We start from the raw sequence: 25,168 nt of genomic DNA on the forward strand, positions 1-25,168 counted from the left end.
ATAGCGCGCTTTGAAAATTACAGGCAAAAGAATTTATGAAAACTTTCCAGAAATGTCCACTGCAGCCACAGACGCCAACTCTGTTGAGAAATGAAAGAATCTTTTCTTTAATTGAAAGTTCACTCGGGTCTCAAACACGGCCTTCCGACGTCATCAAAGCAGTAACAGCGGGGGGGCTGATTCTGCAGGATTTTGGGCGAGTAAAGACGCTGAACCATGGATCGTGCAGACAGAATTTCAGTGGGTGTTGACACGCGGGGGTGCGCATGTACCGTGGGCGTTCAACGACGTAACACAAAGCATGTCCCCTTGTCCGCTGCTTCTCGACAGCTCACATCAACATTCATGTTCGATATGTAATTTATTATCCGGAGCTTTTGTAAATCGCAGTTGCCTGGGCAACGCTCAGTCATCTCCTCCAATTGTTGTCTGGAGCCAAAGACGTCAGCACCTCTCAGTGTTATGTCCTGGACTCCAGGAACTAAAAAAGTGGAAGTCGGGTCCCTCGTCCCCTGGTTGAACAGTGTTAAAGAGGACCTCGGATTAAAATTGGGATCAGGATGACATATGATCCGGTGTAATGTGTGAGCTGGAAAGCTTCGTTGAATAGCCGAAACTATCAGACAAACGCCATTTGCCAATATGTCGCTAGGAAGGGCGTGAGGCGAGTGCGAAGAACAGAGGTCCGCTCGGGGGCCGATGTTTGGTGTGAGACCGGCGAAATCGACGGTCACTCGCGCAAAGCAAATAGCGCGCCCCCTCGTGGTGGCAGTGGCGGGTGGTCTGCTGCAAAGTAGAAGGTAGAATTGAAACTGAAGACGACATACCACCTTTGTCTTCCGGGAATCTCCGCTTTCTTCTGCCGGAATTCAATTGCGAACTGAAGCAAACGCCAGTTCCAATTTCGTCTTTGATAAGAAACCGGAATTCGATCTGTGCAATTCCTCCTGCGATGTTGACTTCGCCTTCGAAGTGTCGCGGTTTCCATTAATATCGCGTTACTTACAAGCAGCCATGATTATCCCACCATTTGTTTCAAAACCCTAAGGGCACGCGTTAGATTGTCGAAAGTCGAATGTGTTCTGAATTTCATCGCATGGAAAAAGAACACTGCATTCTACGTGATTCACGAAGTCACAAGAATTCGTTTCGTCTATTATCCTGGCCAACTAAATACATGGAGCAGAGCCATTCCAGAAAAGCTAATAGTTGTTCAGCTGGTCACGTAATGCACCTTCTTTGATGTAACTGATGGTTTCATCACTGTGTTTACAAGAACCCGCCACTTGACCATGACTTTCTCATCATATTCCTGATTTATTTTAATATTATCCTCTCATCTACGTCTAGTTCTCCCAGGTGGTTCTTTCACTTCCGGTTTTCCTACAAAAAATTACGCGCCAGGTTACCCGGGTTCACTTGTCTTCAGGACTCGTTGATGATTTCCGCACGTGAAATATTTTCTTGTTTCTCAGAGACCTGGTAATTTCGTGCTTGTACAGACCTCGGGATTCTCTCTCTCTCCGGCGTCTCCTTTTGTCTTTTCGTCACTCTTCACCTCTTGTGTCTATAATTATGCGCCGGAAGAATAAGGGGATTCGAAGTGAACATCGAAAGGGCATCAGGGTGTCGTGACGCAGCACCTGCATACATCTCTTTGTTGCGGGCTGCGTCTAAGCGGATCCCACAGAGAACACGGCGAGACAAAACAAGATTCCACCACGACACTGAGCAGTTTTGCGGCAGCGGTGGGCGACACCCTGGAGGTTGCCGGTTTTCACGATTTGGGGCTTCTCGTAGATTCTCGCACCCTATGTAGGGTGCGAGGTTCAGGGCTGGTTTCATCTGGCTCAGGACAGTGACCGGTGGCGGGTTCCTCGCCGACCGACTCAAGATGGACTCTTTTCTGTGGAGGTCATTAGTGCAAAAGACCCCTTCGCCTAAGCACGTGTCAATAAGCTGTACGTGGGACGTAGATATGAAGCTTCATAGGATTATATCTGTCTGGAGACCGTGGTGAGGGCTGCTACCGTCTTTAACCCGAACGAAACAGGCTCCAGCAGCCACGACGTCTGACCGCGACGCTAGACTGTCCGTCAGCAGTCTGTCGTGGCACCGACCCATTTATCGTGGGTCCTCGTATCAAGTGTACAGGCTTGATTTCCTGTTCCTACATCCTGTGGGTAGAGTTTGTCTCTGCGTATTTCCTTCCTTCCTTCATTCCAGAAGCCAGTTCTTTTAGTAGTAAATTCTGATTTTTATTTCGCCCTGACAAACGTTCGCTCGCCACTAGGCGCTGTCCTGAACGCCAAAGTCTGGTTCGCCCGCGCGTGTTTCGTCGGCGAGTTAGCCCCGCGCTCACACGGTTCGTGGTGCCTGACCCCCCCCCCCCCCCCCCCCAGCTTAATCCTTGATGTCTGCTTATTGATCAAACAGAGCTGTCAGACGCTGGCACAGCGGAACAAGCGAACTTTCATTTCGATCGGGAAGATGGCGCCCATGCAGCGGGTATATTTCTGACTTGGTTTATTAAACTGTGAAGAATGAAGTTACTCGTGACCTTTCTGGCTTGAAACGTTTACTTTCGCTAATATTACATTGCGGTGATGCCCTCACGTTGGGCGCCAATTTTATGCTGGTCAAGCTAATTCGGATCGATACCATCATCATCATCATCATCATTATTGTCTGCGTGGGGTGAAAATGGCGTCTTAGCCCGATACGGTCCGGTCAGCGCCCTTCTGGCTGCAAACTGAACTACAAGTATGCCTGTTCCAGGATATATCTCTTAGGATCCATTTTAATATTATCCTCCCTTCTACACCTGTGTTTCTCAAGTTGTCTCTTCTCTTCTGCCAGTTTCTGACTCCATGGAACAGAGTCCTTCCTGAGAAACTGACAGTCGCCCAACTAGTCAAGAAATTCCCCGTCTTTTATGGCCGAGATCCGTCCGGTCCCGTTAAAGGCGAGGAATTTAATGACAAGCTGAGCGACCGTCAGATTCTGAAGAACGACTCAGCTGCGTGGTCTCAGATAAGCGCGGTTGAGCATTTTGGTCGTCCTGTCTAAGCCTTACCCTCGAGGTAATTGTATTTTGTAACTCGTTGTCCCCCCCTCGTCTGTGTATTGTTACGATCCACCAATGAGCTCCCGCCAGTGCCGCGTGTGTCGTTTTATATATTACTTATTCCATTTTACTTATATTTTCTCCGCTCTGGAAACAGTTGACTGACGGTGATTTATCAGCGTCAGGCTTTTGTCAGACAGTTGAAGGACGATTAATGCATCATGATGCTGGTGCTGCATTCTAGCGGCGACCTCTGCTAACCACTGCGCATTCTCCAGCCGTGACCCTGCAGTCAATAACACCCCGTGCACATTTTGCCTACCGTCAGAGAAAAATTCCGTCCGTCTACGGGTTTGAAACACAGTCGAAGTGATTTTCATTAAATTTGGTTTCGACGCCGGAGCGTGAAACGGTCCACTCCCGTCTCCATCTGGTGCTGGATGTAAGAATGCGTGGATCTTTTCGGCACTCGTTATGACGTCATTAAATAACGAAACCCCAAATCGCGAGTCTGCGTCGTCAAAGATGACACGTCGCATGAACTTGTTTCAATACGCGACTCCGGACAAACACAGAATCAATGAATCATCCATCGACCAGTTGCGAGGAATGTCGTCGTCGTTTTCATTTTCTTCGTTGCACACGCAGGAGCAGCCAAAGAGCGGTTCACCGTGCAAAATGATGAATTCGGCGTGAAGACGTGGCCCTGGATGTCGGCGACAATTCCACAGGCGAACATCGAAAAATCGTGGGTTGACCCCAGAGCAATGTTGAACGTGGTGAATGTAGCAGAATCCTGTCCCTGCCGGGAATCGAATCCCGACTGGGCTGGCAAATATCGCGTCTCCTAAGTGTGCCTCGTGGCAGGAGTTTCCTCCAGTTAAGTGCCGTTCAGGTATTTTGTGATGACGGTGGACTCGTTATTTTGCGCAGACTCAGACTTGCCTCTGATCTCACGGTCATCAAGAGATGCTTGATGGGCGGGGGGGGGGGGGGGGGGGTTTCCCCCCTTCCGCGTACTGACATGCACATCCCGCCGCCACGGCGGTTAAAATTAGCGGCGGTCGCCCGAATACCGCGGAATGCAGAGCGCTGGCTGTGGAAACAGAAACCAAAGGTCTGTGATGTTTCAGATCACCGAGCGTGACAAGGTCAAGGGAATTAGAAAACCACACGTCCGTCACGTGTTGCACTTACCGGCATTAACTCCACCGAGTAGGCTAGGGTCCTCGTTCAGAAGCTAATAGTTGCTCAGGAAGTTGAGAACTTCCCCGTCCTTTGTGGAGCCCACAGGTTTACTATTATGGCCACAAGAGCCCGCCACCGGTCTGTGTCCTACCTTACACACCCCCAGCTTCTTCCAGACAAAACTTTATACGTTTCCATCTTCGCCTAGGTCGCTTAGATAGTCTCTTTCCTTCAGAAAATAAACGACGAATATGTAATGTCTCTCTGCATGCTACATTCCGCGCCAATCTCAGCCGTTTTACAAATTATCAATCAACTGTGCACTGCAATGCGGTGCTAGTTTGACGCTCATTTCATCTCACCAGCTGCCTGTCAGCAAAGCACCGGAAAGGCTTGATTATCGTAGGGACAATCAAACTGTTCGCCCTTTATGAAGGGGGGCGTTTTCAGTACGGAGTTTCCACCCCCTAAGGAACAGGGTGCACTTCTTTGCTGTCACCGAGATCCCCATGGACGCGTTTCGCAACCTCGTGACGTTCTGGTGTCTGCTTCAAGTTACCCTCGGTTTAACCCCCATGACACCTGTGCCGTAGTAGACCTGCTCTCGCTTACTTATTTGTTATTCGTGGCTCACATTCGTCCAGCGTTTTTGTCGGATATTGGTCCTTGGTCTGCAGGCCGTGGTCAAACTCCGCTAAAAGATCCTAAAGAATGTGGAGCCATCATCGGCTGACGACGCGAGCCAACACTTTATCACATAGATTACTTCTGCTTCGTCCGGGATGGAACCCCTGCGATTTGCAGTGGAGGAACTAACTTGTGCGGACAGCAAAAATATTTCTTTGTTTGGGAAAAAATCAATAAATCCTGCGTGTATTTCCGCTGCTAACAGACGTAAGAGGAAGTTCGGGCAATTCTAGTTTGCCTGAAAACTTTTATCGGCGTCGCCAAAAGAGATTAAGATATAAAAAAACAATACGGACTTCTTGTTTCTCGGTATTTATGATACTGTAACGCATTCGACAAGGCTACTAAGTTGATAGCACGTGCCAACGTGGAACTGCGTTACGGGGGCCGTGGACTGTGTGCAACATCTACTGAGGTAAAGGAACGCATCCATCAGCGTATCCGGGACAATCGAACATTAGCATTCTTGAGATATGGTGCAAGAATGGCATAAGGCACAGCCGAGGACGGAGCTGCGGTAAAAATACACGATTACTGATTATTAAAGCAGATGGTACGTATATGTACCAATATCGTCACGGGACAGCGTTGTTCCAAAGCGCGATTCAACGGACATTTGCAATTGAAAGGAGGCGGTCCGTGTCTGTTTAAAAGTTCTGTCACGGAATTTACCTGAATAGACTAGGTAAAATCACGAAATAGCTCGTAAAATGGTCGCGACCTGCAGGTGTACGATGTTACTGCTCCATAAACCGTTATGCGGTGGAGTGGAGCGACTCCAGGTCAGCTGACTGCCTTGGCCCTCGGAATAAGTTTTCATAAGGCAGCAAATCCCACCAGAAGCCGACCTGTGTCTGTGGCGAACACATAAATAAAGACCGAGCTCTGTTTGGCTTCAAAACTTTAAGCCTGCAGCCGTTGGCTGGGAGCAAAGGGAACAGCGCCCTTCAAGGGTCTCAGCTTACCCTACGTGGGGCTACATGCTGCAGTGAACCGCGCTCTGCGACTCAAATTTATCTTTTCTCGGGAAATTTAACTCCAAGAAGTTGGTTATTTTGCTGTACAACTTTTCCTCGACACAAGCAAGGATGTGGAACGAAGCGGCTATCCAGGTATTTTCCTGGAGGGACTGAGGAAAGCAGAGAAACCTCAGACAGGATAACCGGTCTCCGGGCTGAGATTTGAACCCTCTTTTCAGACATGAAAAACAAATGAAGATTTTCGTCTTCTGGGTTATTGCGCTGTGTAGTCTGGTCGATGTTAACCAACGTTTCAGAGGTCATACTGCCACCGTCATCAGGGTTATGTTGGAGGCAGTATGACCTCTCAAACGTTGGTTAACATCTACCAGACTACACAGCGCAACAACCCAGAAGACGGAAATCTTCATACTCACCGCTGTGAGAACCTCAAGTCTTACATGAAAAACAAATGTTTGTAAATGAAATTAGGCACAGTTTTAGATATTTCTTTAGACTTTGTGTTAACATGAAATATGGACAGATGTTTATCATCTTTGATGACGTTTACTTATATTTTGATTAATTTAGTTTATTATGCATATATTCAGTCCTTAGGCCTAACTGTCTGTTGCGACTTTTAATGTTTCAACGAAGTAACAAATTTCTTGGGGTTTTTGCTTCTCACTGTATTTTCTGGAAGAAATACAGTGGACAACACCCGCTACAGTCACACAATGTGGGCGTGACTCATGTCAGCCGGTTCTTGTCATTAAATTCTATAACAGGTGTGAATGAAAATTGAATAATAGAAAAGGTTAAGTTGGCAGGCGCGCAGCGTGGCAGAGGTCGGGAACCGAGGATTAAATACGTATACATTACAGGACGTAAAATGGCGCCTGAATTGCAAAGTTAGGGGAGTGTCAGAGCGAGTCTCATGCCGTGGCTAGGGCCGAGTGCAAACTGGAGTTAATGCGTGCGAAAAATAAAGAATGTTCGAGGCGAGATCGACTGTTTTGTTGGCATCGTGGGAGGCAGGAGGTTGTGGTACGAGCTAGCAAGATTGATGGCGGTTTAATTAGTAAAATTAATTAATTAATTAGCTTATCTATATTTATCCCTCGTAAACGGTTCTAGTTTTCTTTACAGTACAGCCAACTTAATACCTTATAAGCGTCAAAATTCTCTTCTTAACGTGTGTGTATCTTTCTTTTGATATTATAGTTATTAATTATTATGTATTACAAAAATACATTTAGTAACATTGTAACTTAGAGGATTTTAAATGTGGTACCAGTCTTTTAAAATCTTTCTTTAAGAAGAAGAAGATAATTTTACATTTTCCGAGTAAAGAGATTTGAACGGTGAAATCTGGCGTCCCTGTAAGAGTCTGTTCTCAGTACGCAACAATGCCTTTCTCTCTAGCAAGGAGTTAGGGAATAATGAGAAATTTTTCTCTCGATTGAGTTCTAAAATGGAACCCTTTCCCGAGCAGAAGACGTTCCGACCGAAAGATAAGGAACTTGGTCCAACTGAACTTCGCCGTAGCTTTACACTGCACGGTCCGTGTTCTCAATCTGAAATCTCTCACTGAACCTCGGTTCAATGGCGGAAGACGCGGATTACCGCAAATCTGACCCCAGAGTTAGGCTTCTCCAGGGAACTGGAAACTTGCCTAAAACAGTGTTAATAAACCAGTCGTCCGCGATCCGCTGCCGGTCCCAACATTCTGGTTGACGTTGCGTTTGGTCTGTGTGTGATTTGCTGCCATCTTGGAATTTGTGGATCGTCTTTTCCTTTTCACGACGAATGTCTCGTGTTCAACATTTCTATCCTCCCTTCTGTCGGCGTTTAGAGGTGAGACCGACCAAATGGTGGAGAGAGAACGCACGTTTTGCATATCCCAGAAATGGGGTGGAGGCTGAGCCGTGCTACAAACCGTAGACCCCCCGAAAACTCGGTCTGTCTCATAAAATGCGACACGAACTCTTGCACACAGTTCCATGATCGTGGCGCATCTGTGACATTAATGACACGTAAGGACATTAAGCTTGTGCCGTAATACGATGGCTAACGATCCCACGAAGGTTAAAATGGCTGTCAGTGTTAGCCACAACATATTGGCTAAATTACGTTAAAAATATTGACATTGTTCGTGGTGTTAGCAGTTCTAACGCCTAGCCGTCTTCAATTATGCAGATGATAACTATGGCAGAGTTTGAGTGGGACATTTGCAAGGAAGGCTCGCTCATAATTCAAAATTTGAAATAAAAGCGTGTGTAAACTCTTTTGTGTTCGCTACGGATTATTTATTTTATGTGCAGATGTTTCATATGGCGAGTCGGATACATTTTTTATTTCTGTATTAGGTTAAATACACTTGGTAACCTTTGGTATAGACACAACACCAAATTACATCGAAATCTGTTAAGTAGTTACGAGGGGGGTGGGGGGATAAAACGTGTGGACGGACAGAAGCCCACTCTACATAATTTCTACAAATAACGCGTCATACAGATAAAATGCAAATGATTGTTGCAGATAAATCAAGTCGAAAATCCCGCTGGATTAAATTTCAATGGCGATGTCCATCATATAACACTCTTTTTTTTTGGCAAGGAATCGCAAACAGTTCTCCGCATAGAATCAGTGTTCGACCAGCGATTTGTGGCCCCGCGCATTAGCCGTAATTGTGTTGGCGTCCAGTGCGTGCTGTGATTTGCTGATGCAACGCCAGCAATTTGTAATTGAATTCATCCTCTTAATCAGCAACTTTCATATAATATTATTAATAATAACGCAATAGTTACCACAAACACTAATTGCGTGCAATTGATCCGTCAGTAAACAGAGGTTTTAAACATCCATCTGCGTAAAGCAGAACGTGAACAAATTTGTTTTACTTCTGACCTCCGTTTGTTCGTTGGTTCTTCACCTGTTAAGGTTGCAGTGGAGCATCGGTGATCAACGTTATCGACGTGCACTCCCGGAGTACACACATTTATCTTGCGTCTTTCGTGTTTGTTTATTGAACTTTTTCTTTCATCTTCGCTGTCATGCGCTGACACTTTGTGGCGAAATTAATGGCGTGCCTGTGCACTGCTGGCACAGATACATGAATGTGTGCGGTCATTATCCTTTTCCTGTATTTAATAAAACATTTCGCGTCGTATATTTTAGGAAATGCGTATTCTTATGGGGGTGATAATTTTATAATCTGAAGTTTACAGAAATGTACAAACGTGTTTTTAAGTTTTGTTGCATTGTAATGGCAGAAATGGAACTGAAAAGCTGATCAGATAGCGAATTTGTTGTTTGTTGATAGGTTCTCGACCAGTGTGCCACGAATGTATGCTAAATGAGCCGCGAGGCTCTGACTAGAAGAATGATTATTTAAAATTAAACATAAAAATCAAGTAATTGTTAATACATTCTTATTATCCATAATTCAGCGTGGTTAGTAACTAGTTTAAAGCATACCAATGAACTTTCATCCGAAATTTGAACGCAGAAATTATTGACAATGGTAGTGGTAGTTACAGTTGTGTTACAACGCTCACTATGAAGCCACTTCACCCCCCCCCCCCCCTCCCCGTTTGCCACAGATAAATTCGTACTGACTCTGTCTGTCGACAGTCTGCCGCGAACAGTAAATGTCTGAGTTTGTTTGAGCAAAGTTTCTGCGTCACTCAAATCTTACGCAAGTTGTCTTGAGTGTAGTCTACCTTTTGTTAGAAACTCTTTATGCTGGTGAAAAAGAAAATGCCAGAAATGCTCCTAAAAATGTAGATTTGTGACAAGAAAACGAGACAGTGGAAAGATACTTAAAAATCGGTGTAATTTCATTATACATTTTAGTTGTCCATTTTAATTTTATTGTTTCGTGAGCAGCAGAAGTTGGGAAATTTGCAGAGAGCTCAGTCAGTTCTAGGCTCTGTTTCATCCGTCGGTTTTTACATGACCCCGATTTAACAATTGGCACGAATTTTTAAAAAGGCAATTTTGAGTCAGTGGCGGGCCCCTGTGAACACGGTTCAGTAATAAGCAGGGAATTTCTTCGCTACCTGATGAGCCACTATCAGCCTTTCAAGAAGGATTCTCTTTCACTTTGTGCTGTAAAACTTCTGTCCAAGGCAGCGAATGTGCCCGACTCCTGAGTTGGTAAACATCGTCAGTGACTTCCCAAGAGATGCGTTTCCGTTTCCTGGATCAAACTTTCATTTCCTTTCTGTGAAGACTAAGGAGAGAGCTCTAAGTCCCATAATTCCTTGCGGGGCGTACAAGAGCTCGATGCTTCGTCTGTCCTGTTATCGTCTTTTCTCTCCAACAGGGATCAGGACACATCAGTTCCGAAGTGCATAATGAAATGCTCAGGCCTTTGACGTACGGCCAGGGGATTCCCCCGGCAAGTATTTCTCGTAAATGTCTGACGTACGTAACTCCATCTTCCTCTTTATGACCCCCCCCAGCCCTTACGTATATGTACAGGATGTCCGAAAAATATGTATACGCACGACCATTAGATACGTCAGCATCTTTTGGGACTCCCTGTATTTCGCTCAAAACACTGTTCTGAAACACCCTGTGTCTGTTTCCTTCTCGCAAGGCGAGAGACCAAGTTCCACACCCATATGCACAAAAGTCATGTGTAATTAATTAATTAATTGTAGTTCTGTGTGTCGTAATGAATTGTTGGTTTCAGCGCCGAGACTAGTGCTGACACACGAAGAAGAGTCCGATGTCTTTTGTTTGTGGCATTGTGTTCCGTAGTGTTTTGGGGCAGGCTGTACCTCAGCTAATAAGGAATAAAACCGCGCAGATACAAATTACAAAACATGCAGGAGCTCAAGTGGCCTTTTCATTATACAGCAATATCTGCAATGTAATGGAAACTCGTAACCAACATTTAAATTGTCAGTATTCCCGCTGTAACCAGAATTAATATAAAATTTCGGAATTGTGAATGGTTTTTCAATGATACTTCGCACGCTGACGTTTCATTTGCTCGACCAATCAAATTACTGTCGCGCATTACCTCGTTAGGATCCGCTGCCGGCTCTTTGCTTTCGCGGTTACCGTTCCATCCTAGGGAACTGGTGTTCGACGCTCGTTCAGTCCGGTTGAGACAGTACTCCGCTGTACTAAGGCTGGGTACATCGGAGTTTCCGGGGTTTTCTTCCTCACTCCACTACTCAGCTGATGAAATAACTGTGATATTTGTTACAGCGTTGTTCAATAAGCCACATCTTACTCCTCCCCGTCCGGATATGGTACCACGTAAATTATCAAATAATATTCACTGTGTGGGTGACATTTTGGGCCCAGAATTTGTTCTTCAGTCTCAACGAACTCCATGCACCAGGGCCCTCCTTGAGAAGCTGATACTTGCTCAGCTAGTCAGTAAATTGCAAAATTTACACAAACTGGTCAGATGAACTCAGCCTACGGCGTCAGATCGTATGTACTTAAGATCCATTTTAATATTACCCTCCCATTTGCACGTGGATCCTGAGGGGTCTTTTACCTTCAGGGGTTTCGACCACGTTTGACCCAGGACGGGGACCGGTGGCGGGCTCATGTGCGCACGTGATGAACCTTGGGGTTCCGTGAAAGGCAGATAATTTCTTGATCGGCTGGGCGACTACTAGCTTCTCCAGGGAGGCTGCTGTGCTCCATGGTCTTATTATCTGAGTGATCGGGGTTTGTTCTGGCGTTTTACGACGTCCTGCGACTCTGTGCCATCTGCGGCCGCTTTCATTCCATTTCCAGAAAGAACCTTCCAGGCCAAGTATTCCGGCTCCGGTAGTTGAGAGAAGTCTTAGCACTGAAATGCTGGAACGAGAGGGCAGTCTCTCCGGACCCGTTCGTAATTACACCGGAGTTCATGTGAGTGGACGGACAAGCCATGAAAGACTCTCTTCTTGTCCCAGAAATTCTGAATTAAGTTCAGGAGGAAGTTCTCACGGCCGTGAAGGCGTCCATGTTTTTTTTCTGGCTTCTGACGTGGTGAGGAGGCGGGACAGAAATTTTATCCTAAACATCCAGATCCACCTACACATCTACGTGACGTAACAGTGGAGGAGGGCAACGTCGTTGTCAAATTTTCAATTCATATTACTCACACAATGTAAACATTTCTCACTAATTAGTTTAGCGTTTAATGTTAATCCTCAACCCACGCCACGCAAACCTCTTGAAAGCGAAATGTATCGCTGGAACTGAATGATCCAATTAGAGGCTTCCATAAATGCCTCCGCTCTGCAGTGAATAAGAACTTCTGATCACGCAAATCTAGAGCCATGAATTCGACGTGTTCTAACACACAAACCTTACGGCACCTTAAATTAATTCACTCATAATTCCTAATCGCAACACGAATTTTAATCACAGTAAACTGTGTTCAACTTAACACTTTTCCAATTAAATCTCAGTTACCTGGAACATGGAAGCCGTTCCATTGTTCTGTCGTCCAGAAACAAAACACTGCTGTTACATTGTTTAAACTGATAGCCGACGCGTATACACACGTAGCCAGCGAATGACGAAGCCTCTGAATAGATCTGTTATATAACTGAGACACTCCAGATGTCTCTAGTTGTAATGTCGCCAGTTTTAGTGTAATTCATGTGTCTTTGTCATGGAAGTACACAGCGTGGTGCTGAATTACACATACGCCGTCAAATACAAATATTTAATGGACGCGTCATGGAAACGGAGTCTTTCTAGAGAAGTTGGTAGTCGCTCACCAAGACAGTAACGTGTCTGTTTTATTTAAACAAAAGGGTTCACTAATGTGTTCACAGGAGCCCGCTTATGCTGATACAGACGAATTCAATCCACGTTATTTTAATATCACATTTTCGAACCTGTATTTCTCCTAAAACCTCTTTTCTCTTCAGGTATTCGGACTAAAATTGTGTATCCATGTACGCGTTCGTCATCTCCCCCACGCATTGTACACGATCCATCCACGTTATCACTCATAGTATTTAGTTGAGTACAAATTATGAAGCTCCTCGTTCTGTAATTTTCTCTAGCATCCCATCACTTCATCCCCTTTAGGTTCGAATATTCCCCTCGACACCCCCCCTTTCTCAGATACCCTCATTAACTTTTCTGTCGTTAAAGTGAAGCCACGTTTTACTCTCATACAAATAACCAGCTAAAATTTTCAGTTTGTATGTCTAAATTTTTACGCACTTTACATGTGAGACGAGAAGGTAAGAATTAAAAAAAATTGTAGCATGCATTGGCCGAATTTAATCTGCTCCTAACTTATTCGCGAATGCAATTTTGATTTTTCACTGTCGTGCAATTTCGACAATTCATGTACACGTACTTGGTTTCCTCGGCGTTTAGGCACTTCAGACCAACCTAACCTTACCAGCGCCTGGCTGAGGCCGAATGTATAAAAGGGTCGCAGTGCTTTTTAACAAGTACGTTCTGTCTCCCACGCGTTGAATTCCTTGTACTTCTGTGTCTGGCTCTGTCCTCCGAGTGAATTCTGAACAAACATTCTTGCATTTCCCGGCGAATCTCATCAGCGTGGAGGTTTCGTGTTTTCTGCGAGTGCAGTAAATATTTGGTCCTTCGCTCTTGGTGAAGAACGCAGATGGATTTCAGTCTGGAGGTCCTGTGGTCATGTGACGTCGGTCTTCCGTTTTTCGGTCGTTTCTCTGCCTTCGCGTTTCTAATCCTCGTCGTCGCTACGGAGGGCCTCGGCGGAAATAGAAATCGACAAGAATGAGAGGAAATAATGGTCTGTAACAACGCGGACGAGAGGAGGTTACAGGATCAATACCAACAGAATTTCTCCCTGTGCCAATATGAAGAGCAAACAGCATCACAACCTATTTAGTAAATTCGTTCTGGCGTAGACAACCCCCTCCCCTCCCCTCACTATCCTTCCCACCTGCTCTTTTTTCGTTCCGGGGTGGTGCAGGAGGGGGTCTTTTATCCGGGCTCCGGGTTCGTTATATCGGTTACTTTTGCACGTAAGGCAGAAAGAAAGCAGTGGGTGGGGAATCCCTCTCTGAGTTTTCGATTCTGCTGTCTAAATTATTCAAACGCTGCGAAATCAGGCTTCTTTGCTGAATATTCAAGTTTTGAATGTCGGAGATCACTGGACTTCAAGAGGAAACGGAAAGAGGCAAAGCGATGAATTTCAGAAGACGAGGTTCCTCCTCAGAAGTTTGCTTCGCTACACAGACGTGTGACGACATTCAACCCGACGACCCTAACTGCCATAAAGCCGAGTGTGTGACAGCCTCCTTAAAAGTCGCTAGCCACTCCCCTTCCACTACCATCATCATCATCATCTTAGGATCTTAGTTAGCACAGTTGATAGAGTGCAGTTAAATTAAACGACGACCGCTGTCTTGTAACGTAACATAACGTATGGCTCTCTGTAGCATCACGGATAATTTTATTTGGATGTGACGGGCCTGCTCGAAACCCTTTCGCCCGCTTGTTCTCGTCTCTGTTCTGGTTGATAGGTTAGGCAGCCATAACCGAGTTGTTAGTGCAAAAGTGATTTATGGAATTAGGATGCCTGTCAGGATCCCATTGCGAAGTCGGTAGATATTGATCCTCCGATTATGGCCGCTGACCTTGTAGGCAGTGCCCAGTAAGCGGACCACTCAATGAAGGAAGGAAGGAAGGAAGGAAGGAAGGAAGGAAGGAAGGAAGGAAGGAAGGAAGGAAGGAAGGAAGGAAGGAAGGAAGGAAGGAGTTTCCGTCGGTCAGTACAGTCTGTGTCAGTGCAGCAGTCTGGAAGCCTGATAATTATCAATTATAATTGTTGTCTTGTGACTGTTCTGTGTTAACAACATGCCACCTGTTCGTTGCAATCTCCTTTCTGGTCATTTATAACGCCTCGAATCACAACACCCAGACAGACAAACCACCGACGTCTTAATCAAAGAAAGACGGAGTGAAAGCCTGGCTATTGGAAATCTTCGTCGTATTTTAACACTTACGGTGACCTTTCGTCACGCCTCTATAAAAGGGTCACGCCTAGTCACGCTTTGTACCTATCCCTTCCAGCAAACTTGTGGTAAGAGACTCGCTCCGAGGTTCCAATTCACAAAGTTCAGAGGCCAAGAGCGCTGGATCGCAGTATACACGCCCTACCTGAACGAATTCAGCAGAACGACTTTCTTTGCAAGTTGCGTTGGTTCGCAAACAGCGGGCGGGCGGCTTCAGATGCAGTCGCGATTTAATTCGGCGGAAGGAACACGACATCAATTACGTGTTTCGTGTTTTAGCGTTCAGGTTGCGGTCTCATAAATTCAGAATCCGTTCGAAGGATTGTAAAATTACGTGCTGGACTTAGTTCGTCGTGGTCTTTGCAGCCGTAGGAAGGCAAGTTTCTTAGACGTGACAGGTGAACTGACACTTACGCACCCTGCTGATATTATCAGCCATAGGTTTCGCCGTGCTCTTATTTCGCTCGTGCCACTAGTTCGACGCCTAAGACGCGAAAACAGCTCAGCGCCCGTCATCCATATTGCCGCCCTCGCTCCTAGGGATCGCATATTTTTAATAATTCAGCCGATCTGTTTCTGGCATCGAGTAGATTGAACTTATTTGTGGCTCTGCGAGACGTTCCAGAGGATTTATAGAGGAAGACGAATTGAATGTACCAGAAGTCGCAAGGATTAAGCCGAATCAAGAGTACGTGTTGGGATTGTCAAGCGAGCGAACGAGGGAGGGAAATTCTCTGCTGCCCCGTAACAAGGCAACGCGCTGCAGGGCCTGCCTTACAGCTTTTCCCTTCGTTCATTTAATTAACCCTTTAACTTTATGTCCCACTTGCTTTGACAATTAATGACCCTGCGTTTCAGTGTAAACAGAGATTATTTCGTCAATCAGCTGAGCTTCGTAATCGTGAAGTGTGGTTTCTTTGCGGTACGGGCTGTATTTTTATATATCAGTCAGACAAGTTTTGGGCTCCGGTTGCAGATGACACGGAGCTTTAAGAATCTGTACTGACGTCACTCACGGAGATTAAGCACCGCCACAGTGAGGCAAAACTCCACGTATTCTTAACCTCGGCATTAGATGGATGTGAATGATTTGGTCATTTTCCCCCAGGTATGTGTGTGGGCCACCCAGTTGGAGCGGAGGACACGCCTGCTCGTGCTTTGAATCATCATCATCTAGTAGTCGGTGAGTCAGGCCGCGTGATGGCCCGTTCTCGAAGCATTCGTCCTCTGTTCCTTAACCCATGCGGCCTGTAAGATAATTGTTTAACTGTTTGCCAAGTCAGCCGCCCCCGTAACTGCGATTAAAATTCCAAGTCCACTTCCTCTTACGCCGTGTTTCAGCGCCCTCTACACCATTTTCCTTTTTTCTTAGCTCTCAGTTTGTTTTCGTTTCTCTTACAGCCGGAATGCACTTCGCGTTTATTCCTGCGAACTTCCTTAAGCGACTGTAACTCTTGCATGTATTTTGCTTTCGTAATCGACTTACCACGACCCACGCACTCATAAAGGCATTATCAGTTGTTGTTCTTCTGTGTTTCTGGGCATTTTTGATTGTCAGAGAACTGTGTTGGTTAGGCCTGAAATGTTTGAAAAATTGGATACTTCAGCTATTATAAATTTTTCTCCTTCGTATGTCATTTAGCATCCGAGAAAATTCGAATCGTCAAGACCTCGCTCGGCCTGTCATCAGTGGCGTGTCACTTCGGCGCAGGATGTAATAAAACTGCGTTGCAACCACAAATGTCGTGGTGCACATATCACACGTTCTGTTGCTTGCTTAAAATTCGTTTCCAAAACACATTTTCTAAAACAAAGCGCGATGCTTTCGTGTGTTGTTTTCTTCCTACAAAGAAGCCACGTGACACCGAACTGATATCGAAGTTGACCCCATCCCGGATAATGGCTGTCATGGCGACACCTTAAAATATGGCAGCTGAAGGCGAGGCTTCAGGCACACGACGTCATACCTTCTGACGCAAAGCTGAAACTCGAAGAGATTAATTATACGGTACGACGTATGTGACAGTGTGGCCAACTGAGGAAATAAGAAAAGAAAAACTAAGACACTGGGGAAATCCATTTGTCTTTAATGCACCACGGATAGAAACCTTCATACGTCGCGTGGTGCTGTGAGGCATCTCCCCCTGGGACATACCGGCCGGAGCTTTATTGTAAGGACAGACTTAAACTCAGCAACGAGTAATAGAAAAGGCGGAACTACGTCTCGAAGTTCACGGCGTGCCGCTTATCTACGGGGCTGCTTCGTTCCTGGAAGCAGGAAGTGACCTCATTGTGGCCGCCCTTCAGGTGCAACAAGGGCGCCATCGTCACACTCGACAGCCATTCTGGTTCCGCGCGTAAAATATCGGAGCTTTTAGGTGTGTTGTTGAAGCCGTGTCCATTAGCAAATTAATTTAATTATTCGCTGTAAAACAGTCAACTCTGCTTCTGCACAAGGGCCAGGGCTTTCTACAAGAACGAACAACGTTCGCTGATTTGTCTTTGCTGTTATTGCAGTTACGTTGGGAAGCAAAGGGCCGGGTGTCGCTTAGTCGGACGATGGGGTAGACAGGACACGCAGCATGCGTGAAATGCGTACTAAGTTATATTTTGAAATCCTGAAGAGAAGCGAGAATTCGGAAGATAATGAAACTTCGGGTTTCATAAGCTGAAGCGAGCAAGACACGTGATAATACATTGTTGCGTTCAATAGAGACGTGTTCACGTTGAGCGATACTGAGACGCAAATATTTGTCCACTTCGCCTGAAGCAAGTTTCCTCCCTTTCATCGTGTATGTATGTAGTTACCTCTGAACACACAAAAGAACGAGAGGATTGCAGACAGCTGCTCTCACACAATACAGCGAATCAGTGCAGCCCCCACCCCCACCCTCGGCTCGACACACTTCGCACTGACACGCGATAGGCTCGCTCTTCGGTATTTCAAACGGGGCCTGAATACGCGGCCCTCAGCTGGAAGCGCTGTCTCAGGACGTAACACGAGTCCTTAAAGGCAGTGCCCGTTCCACTTATTGGGAACTTGTAGTCGCTAAGCTGGCCAAGAAATTTATAGCGATTTATTGGAATTGGAACGCGTCTTACCGTGAACACCGGACACTATTGTGAGCCAGATTAGTCCGTCACACTCATCCGTACTGTGTTTTAAAGTAACCTTTTTAACACTTTGAAGACGAAACTGATCTAAATAATGTTTCAAAACTCAGGCCGTACCTAAAAGAAAACGCGACATGTTTCTATGAAAACGATAAATTCCTTTATTCTGCTTAGGGAAATAATCCGTATTTATTTTGAGAAACATACGAAACGCGGAAATGCTTTATTTGGTCAAAGAACATAATTGCTTATTCTTAAAGCAATGGGCTTTCAAGTTTCAACGTCCTCATTTCACTCGGTCGCTTTACGTCCAAAAATTGGTCCCACTTGCAGCCCGGTATTTCCGTAATTAAATCGGGGACAGCCGCATTGAGTCACGTGTCTCATTACCATCGAAGTTTCGAACCCTGTGAATTAAGCAAACTCGGGGGAGAAGGAAATGAAGCCAAGAAGGATCGGTGTAATGCATCGTCCCCAGGGTCTGCTGATTTCGAACGTGTTATACAAAGAGAGGATTTCCATATTTATGAAACTTTGCAGACGCATTGCCGTGGGGAGACAGCAGATAACGACCTTGCATTGATTGTGCGAGATTTTTATACAAAGTTTAGCCGATGTTATGCATCGTGATTTATCCGTTACACAAAACTTACGTTCTTGAACTTGGATCGATACGGCAGATGTCTCTTCCGTCGCCTGTCGTTCCTTTGGAACTTCAGCTTGTCCTCCGATTCACAACATGACCGTAGTTATCTGTGGTGAAAATTGTTTGAAAATGTTCCATCAGCTTTACTGTTCCGTCAAGTAGGAAACTGTTATTTAATTATGAATTATAATCGATAAAATTACTATTGCTGTTAGGGTGCCCTGATGATGGAGGCAGTAAGCACTTCTGAAACGTCGGACAATTTATACGAGAGTCAAAGGTGCAACATTCCAGAAGACAGTCATCTCAAACACTAACCGAATTGAGAATTTAAAATCTAACTACGTTTCCTGTCTTCAACGCCTTGCTCGTGAGGCAACTTCTCCGACAGCGGTGTACCGCGTGTGGTCTGACCACAATCTTGCAGGGGATTGTGCAGTTATAATAACGAGTTAATTACTGTAGTCTGGTAGAAAATTACCGACGTTTCAGAGGACCTTGCTGCCTCCATCATAAGGGCGATGATGTGCTTGCCTGTGTCCTTCAGTTACTGTGCGTGTCTGCCCATAGCCAACAATTGTGTTTAATTAAACACGGATTCTTATTACATTTGGTATAAATATTATACCACTAGAGGTCACCCTTGTTAGTGCGTTTTAATTAAGTTGCCTAATATGATAATAATACCTACATGACGGTCGTGCGAATCTATGAGGTGGGAGCTTTACTGTCGAAGGTCCGAAGTTATGCGTCGCCGTAGTAGGCAGATTCTTTATGGCAAGAGTTTGGACAGCAACGAAATCTGTATTTGTTATTTAACGTTTGACGTCTGTTGCCAAGTGACCATAAACTGTTTTGCAGTGCAGAAGCGACGTATGTCCATCTCTGTTCTGCCCGGAACCTGTTACGTGCGTCAGGCGACATCGCAGTAATTACCCGGAAACATTTGTCATCGGAAAAACGTGTTTATGGGACTGTCGCGACGAATGAAGAGCGTCTTTGTTTCTGGTTGTTGCTGACATGCCGAGTAATTTTGTTCGCGTCTCGCGAGCGCACGGCTGCGTGGATGTTGCGGGGACCAGCCGTGGGCATTCCGATTGGGGTCAGACGTGCGTCTTCGTAATTCTGGACTTTGTGTGTTCCTGCATTTTCACGTACCGTTAAGTGAAGAGGCGGAGGGCGTCGTCTGAAGTAAGGAATTGTTTGTAGATAATCCCATTCCGTTCTCCACCACCCTTCGCGTACGTCTCTCGGTTTAATGCGATTTTGAAGTGAATATGCTTGAAGCACTTTGTTAAAATCACTTTACTTTTCCATTTGCACAGAAGACCCGCGTATGGCGTGGACGGACGAAACTGCGGCGCTGGGGTCTATGATTACGTTTTTAAATAGCAGTGCATTTAAATAATACGTACGTAATTGTGTTTTGTTAAAATGTACAGGTCGAAAACAAGTGCCGAATAACAACGTTGCAAGATTGGAGAGGTGTACTCTTTGGAGTACGCTGGAATTCCGGAGGTGCACCGATGAGATCCGAGGTCATGTTACGCGACAGTGACTCCCAGTCGTGCAGGTTGTCTACCCGCGTAGGAGAGCCACGGCAGGCTTGCCAACAACCAAACAGTAACATTTGATAAACTAATATGGAAATAAATAATTTGCAATATGAAGACACGGATGAATGAAGGTCCTGTTCTCGTGTCCGGATTGCACCTCGTGCGAATGTGATACAGGGGGGAGGGGCTCTTCTTGGGATGATGACGTTTGTGTTTGTCTTCGTAGAAGTGAGTAAATACGCGTTTCCAGAGCGAAGTCGTCGCAGGCTAAGAACGTTAACCAGTTTGTCTCTCGCTGAGTCCAGAAGCCCGCACTCATCCATTTGCGATTCTCGTCCTTATTCTTCTTCTTCGTCAAGAAAATAAAGAACCAGAGGATTCTCTCGGCAGTCCGGAACGACGCCGAGCCGTTGCCATGGCGACCTGTCTGCTCTTCAGCTCCGCAGTTCTAATTAATCATCCCCGAGTATAAAACCAGCTTCTGTTTCTGTTCTGACTGTTTTTTGCTTCGCTTGCGATGGACAGACGGAAACTTCTCTTCGGGAATGTGTTCCGTGTGGGCCAAACAAAGAAGCTGACAGGAATTTTCGTGGTGGCCCCTGCGAATCTGACGAGCGTCGACCGCTGGCTGGCAGGCTGAATGGGTTTCGCGGCGAATCGACTCAGCAGCAATCGATACTTCGCTACGGATTTCTTTTCATTGAAATCTGGGACCGGTTCATAATAAGGAAGTTTTGGATCAGAAAGAGTTTTCATTAAGTTTTCTTCAATAAGACCGGATTTCGGCTTTAATCATTGTGGGAAATGGAATCACGTGGTTTCCATTCGCTTGCTATAGCAGGGCTGCCGTGTCAGCTGACTCAGGCGCTGGGATCAGCTTCGTCTGAAGCAAAACGGATACGTCAGTTCTGATGTATTTTGGTTTGGTGCAATTTACGTAGGCCCAGATACAAGGATAATATTAAAATGAATACTGAAGTAGCATTATGTGAGTGTATGCAATGGGTGCAGCTGGTTCAGGACAGGACACCGTGAGGAAGGATGTATCGAAACAGCTGCTCCTCTGGTTTGGTTGCTAGGCGACCGTAATCGGTTGTAAAATGGAAAAACGATTTATGTCCAGTGGCGTCTCGTTGCTTGGCAACCGTATCGAGCCGGACTGTCCAGTAATAAAATATTCAGTTGAGTAATCTTTATTTTGACAATAACCTGGGCGAGGAACATACTTAAGTCGGCGCAGTATGTACCAAACATGTAATTCGCCTTCTTTTGGCCGCAGAAATTAAGGTGTGCCCTCCTTCTACAATTCTGGATTGACTTCATCATATGCGCCCTCTCGTCTGAATGAGGGCTCTAATAAAACTTCGGTCGTTAGGGAAACGAGATTAGCAACGCGCAGACCGGCGTTCGTGAAGTTGAAATTTACGTCAGAGGCAAAACATTGCAAGGACACCGGAAAAACCCCGTCAGATGACGTAACAGCAGCAGCTGTCCTATCTTACGTTGTTTAACGACACTGTTTCTGATGTGGAGATTTGTTAAGGAAGTTGTAGATTGAGATGGAAATATGATAAAAATGGTGAATAGGTATGGATATGAGAGGAAACGGACTTAACCTGTTTGAAGTTCATATCTTGGAATTCGACTTGAGAGATTACGTGCGAGTTGGGACTGAACGGGATTCGAACCGGATCAAACGGAAACACGGCTCGGCTTGTTACGAGAGAGACAGATGTGGACCGCGTCCACGAATAGTTCAGTAAGTTTCGAACTTATTGCATTTTGTTTACTGAAGGGGAACAAAGATACAGCCTGACGATGATCGATCAGTCGAAACATCAGCGCAGAGTTACAGGATACTTTAAATTGTGGCCTACTTCGAGCATCGTAACTTGGTGATCGATGTTCTGAGGATGGTTAGAACGACCAATCGAAACTCCAGTCCACTCTCTGGTTCTGCCACTCGACGTATGTACCATATCGATCGATCGAAAAGAAAACTTTTTTTGTAGCTTCCTCGTCCATACGTCGCCCGTGTGACATCTAAGGCGGGGCTGGGGCGGGCCGAAAACCGGAACACAAACTTCCCTTTGGGTCATCTGCCCCCTCTTGTCAGTTGTTTTCTCGTTCTTTTCGTGTGCGAGTGCAGGAGGAAGATGAACGGAAAATGAAACTCGCTGCCACGGATCCACAGGGACGATGTCACCTTCGGATGCCTCCTGTGGTCGGATTCAGGATAGCCAAGGTGGGTAGGTACTATGGGACTAAGCATGCTCTTCCGTGCAGGGACAGCCACTGGACCACTCACGGCCGTTCGAGACGCTGGAGACAAGAAAAAATGTTCGCAAACTGCAGTCGAAAACCCTGAAGGAAACGGAACACGACGAAAACTTGACTTAGTGGGAGGATGTGCACTGGATTCATTTGTTTCTGGAAGCTTCGGGAAATTTCTTGAGCAGCTGAACAACTATTAGCTTCTCAAGAGGACGGAGTTAGTTCTTTTCTTCAAAATCTGCCTCGTTCACACAAACAATTATCCTCCCGTTTGAATTGGTACATACAATTGAAGAGACGTAATGATATGTCGCATTATTTCTACACTTAATTTATAGTTCGTAATCGGTGAAATTAATGGTCTGGTGGAAGGCTGGCCGCGTTTTCTCCAGACACTCCCAAAGCCCCGAACTGCAGAGAGCAGCTGAAACGAATGGCCACCCTAACCGACCGAAAATGCCCTCTGTGTCCAAGGCTGTAATCAGCGCTGGAAACTTTATGCTCTATTCACGTTTAAGACTACGGACCTTAAAGCTTGCGCGCGCACCTACAGCCTCGGTTCACTGCCATTGCGCCTGCGCACTAACAGTTCTGGTGCTTAACTAAGCATCGCCGCGTATGGGGAAGAGGAGGTACAGCTCCACTCATTCTTATACTGAACAATAGACAGAGGCTGGTGGTTAATTTGAGGCTGCGTCCGCTTTATCCCGAAGGAAATCGCCCTTTGAACGGGGGTCTGTGAGCCCTGGATTTCGACTGCACCTTGTGGTGAAAAGAAGCGTGCTGATGTGCCAGGAATCGAACCCCGTTCGCCCAGGCCTTGGCCCGCTCAGTCAGCACTTGTGGCGTCTGAGAATACGTCATCATGACCGCTTCATATTCGTTCAGAAATTTTTCCCTCATCTGAAATCGTGTGATCTACGCTGTTGAAGAAGCAGTGTTGTTTAATAAACAGGTCAGCACCCGTCGCTCCTCCCCGCTCCAGGCAAAACGCGCCCTGGATAAGATGTCAGGGGATTCAAATTAAATTGTCTCTTTCTGTTTCTTGCTTTGGTTTGTTGGGCGTCACTTAACTTCCGATAGCCCAAGTTGTTTGATGCCATAGAGAACTTTCGTAATAAGTTCAAGTCGCTGCTGAGTTCGGATCAGTTGTTTGTGACATTCAACGCGCCAGGCCCTGAATGCGATATGAGACTCAAGTGCGTCCTGTTTATTTGGTTCCTTTATGGAGAGACTGTGCGGAATAAACTCCCGACTGACTTCAGTGCCGATTTCTAAAGTTCAAAGTGGAATTGCGTCGCTCCTGAAAATCTCCAAAAGTACACAGAACCGAAGTGAAATTCGTTGTTCGTTTGTTTCTGTACTTACCGAAGTGCACTTCCCCGCTCATCCTCATCCGACCCGGTCACTTGACGGTCAGATCTGTAACAAACAAAAGTAAATATTTACAGTCGCATTATTTCATGTTGCCTGCTGCGCAGATGAATACGCCGAGGGGTTTTGATCAGTGACAAATCCTGTGAGATGATGTGCCAATAAATCTCGCGGTGACTGACGTTTGGCGTCTCGCAACGGCCGCATAGCGTCACGGGGTTGTTTCCCCACTGTTCGACCCCGCGCAGAAGAGACGCCACCATAAAACAGTATAACTTACGCATAAACATTCGCCTCTGTGACGATGAAGTCAAATTAAACAGTTAATCTGTGTTCACTATTTGTTAATCCTACGTAAAATAGGGTTATAGTTCCGAGAAAGTAATGCAAAAACAGGCCATTAGTGGGCCACGGGAACAAGAACACTGAACACTGAAAACGCCTGTCGTTCCAGCAGAGGTCGACCGCGCGTAACGACTCCTGGAACTTCTGGTTGCAAATTAAGTAACTTCTAATGGCCAGTGCCATTACACCAAAGTTTGCATAAGTGACTGAGTTTTCAGATCTGCCTTTACATTACAGAGATGAGGTAGATTAACCGTCTCTCTTACGCGTGAACTAGGTACTTAGAAGGCTAGAGCCACTCCGAAACGTATTTATTCCATTCTTATAAATCCTAATTTAATGGCGTAGCGGCAAATATTAAATCCATGGCAATTTTAATTTGGAAGGCATTCTTGTGGCAACAGAAAACATTGTTTGTGTAAAATACCGGTATTCATATTTTACTGTTTTAACATTGTCCCCTAATTTGCATTTCGTAAGATGTTGTGACTCGACTTGGTTGATTCATAAATCTGTTTGATGGGGCATGCAGTTTTCAGCCATGTTTTAATCGCCTGTGGTTTTTCTTCTACAAATTTATTCATAGAGTTTGTAAGCTTCATCTCTGGAGACAAACACCCACAATCCGCTCTACATGTGCGGGAAAAGGAGGACAGCGTCTGTTATTTTGCATTCCTTTGTCATTTTGAGCGTAAACATCATCTTAAGTTGCGGTTAAACCAACACAAGTGAAATGTAATTTCACTTTTCTTGTCGCTCTAGTAAGTGCTTTTATTCAATATGCTGAGCGCGGTATTTACTTTGTGCATCTTAAAAGCTGGCAGAAGCAGAGTGGCCGAAGGTTGTGGCAGAAGCCATCGTTGACGAAAGGAAATCGGTTCTTATTCTTGAAATATTTTTGGCCTCGACCCTACTGGACCGTGATCTCGGTCTGGTTTTTGCGATGTCTGTGGTGCCAATGTTCATTTTGT

General features: G+C 45.6%; 1 protein-coding gene and 1 long non-coding RNA gene across 3 annotated transcripts in view; one reads left to right on the plus strand and one right to left on the minus strand.

Annotated features, from left to right (window-relative positions):
• Positions 1 to 25,168, plus strand: part of LOC110826619 (BLOC-2 complex member HPS3) — a 77,475-nt gene that overhangs the window by 31,288 nt on the left and 21,019 nt on the right. The window contains exon 2 of one of the 2 annotated variants that reach the window (XM_022057430.2): positions 15,997 to 16,071. The exons of the other annotated variant lie outside the window; for it this stretch is intronic. The gene's annotated coding sequence lies outside the window, so the exon portion shown is untranslated. The remainder of the gene's footprint in view (positions 1 to 15,996; positions 16,072 to 25,168) is intronic. 2 annotated transcript variants of the gene reach the window in all.
• On the minus strand, positions 16,151 to 19,416 carry LOC110826622 (uncharacterized). Its single transcript, XR_002542100.2, has 3 exons — positions 19,340 to 19,416; positions 18,656 to 18,755; positions 16,151 to 16,465 (listed from the first exon to the last, which is right to left on the minus strand). It is a non-coding gene; the product is annotated as an uncharacterized LOC110826622 (long non-coding RNA).

The sequence above is a fragment of the Zootermopsis nevadensis genome, unplaced genomic scaffold (genome assembly GCF_977971745.1).
Source record: "Zootermopsis nevadensis isolate Lab colony 2312 unplaced genomic scaffold, Znev_1.0 Znev_ptg000028l, whole genome shotgun sequence".
NCBI classification, from domain to species: Eukaryota; Metazoa; Arthropoda; class Insecta; order Blattodea; family Termopsidae; genus Zootermopsis; species Zootermopsis nevadensis.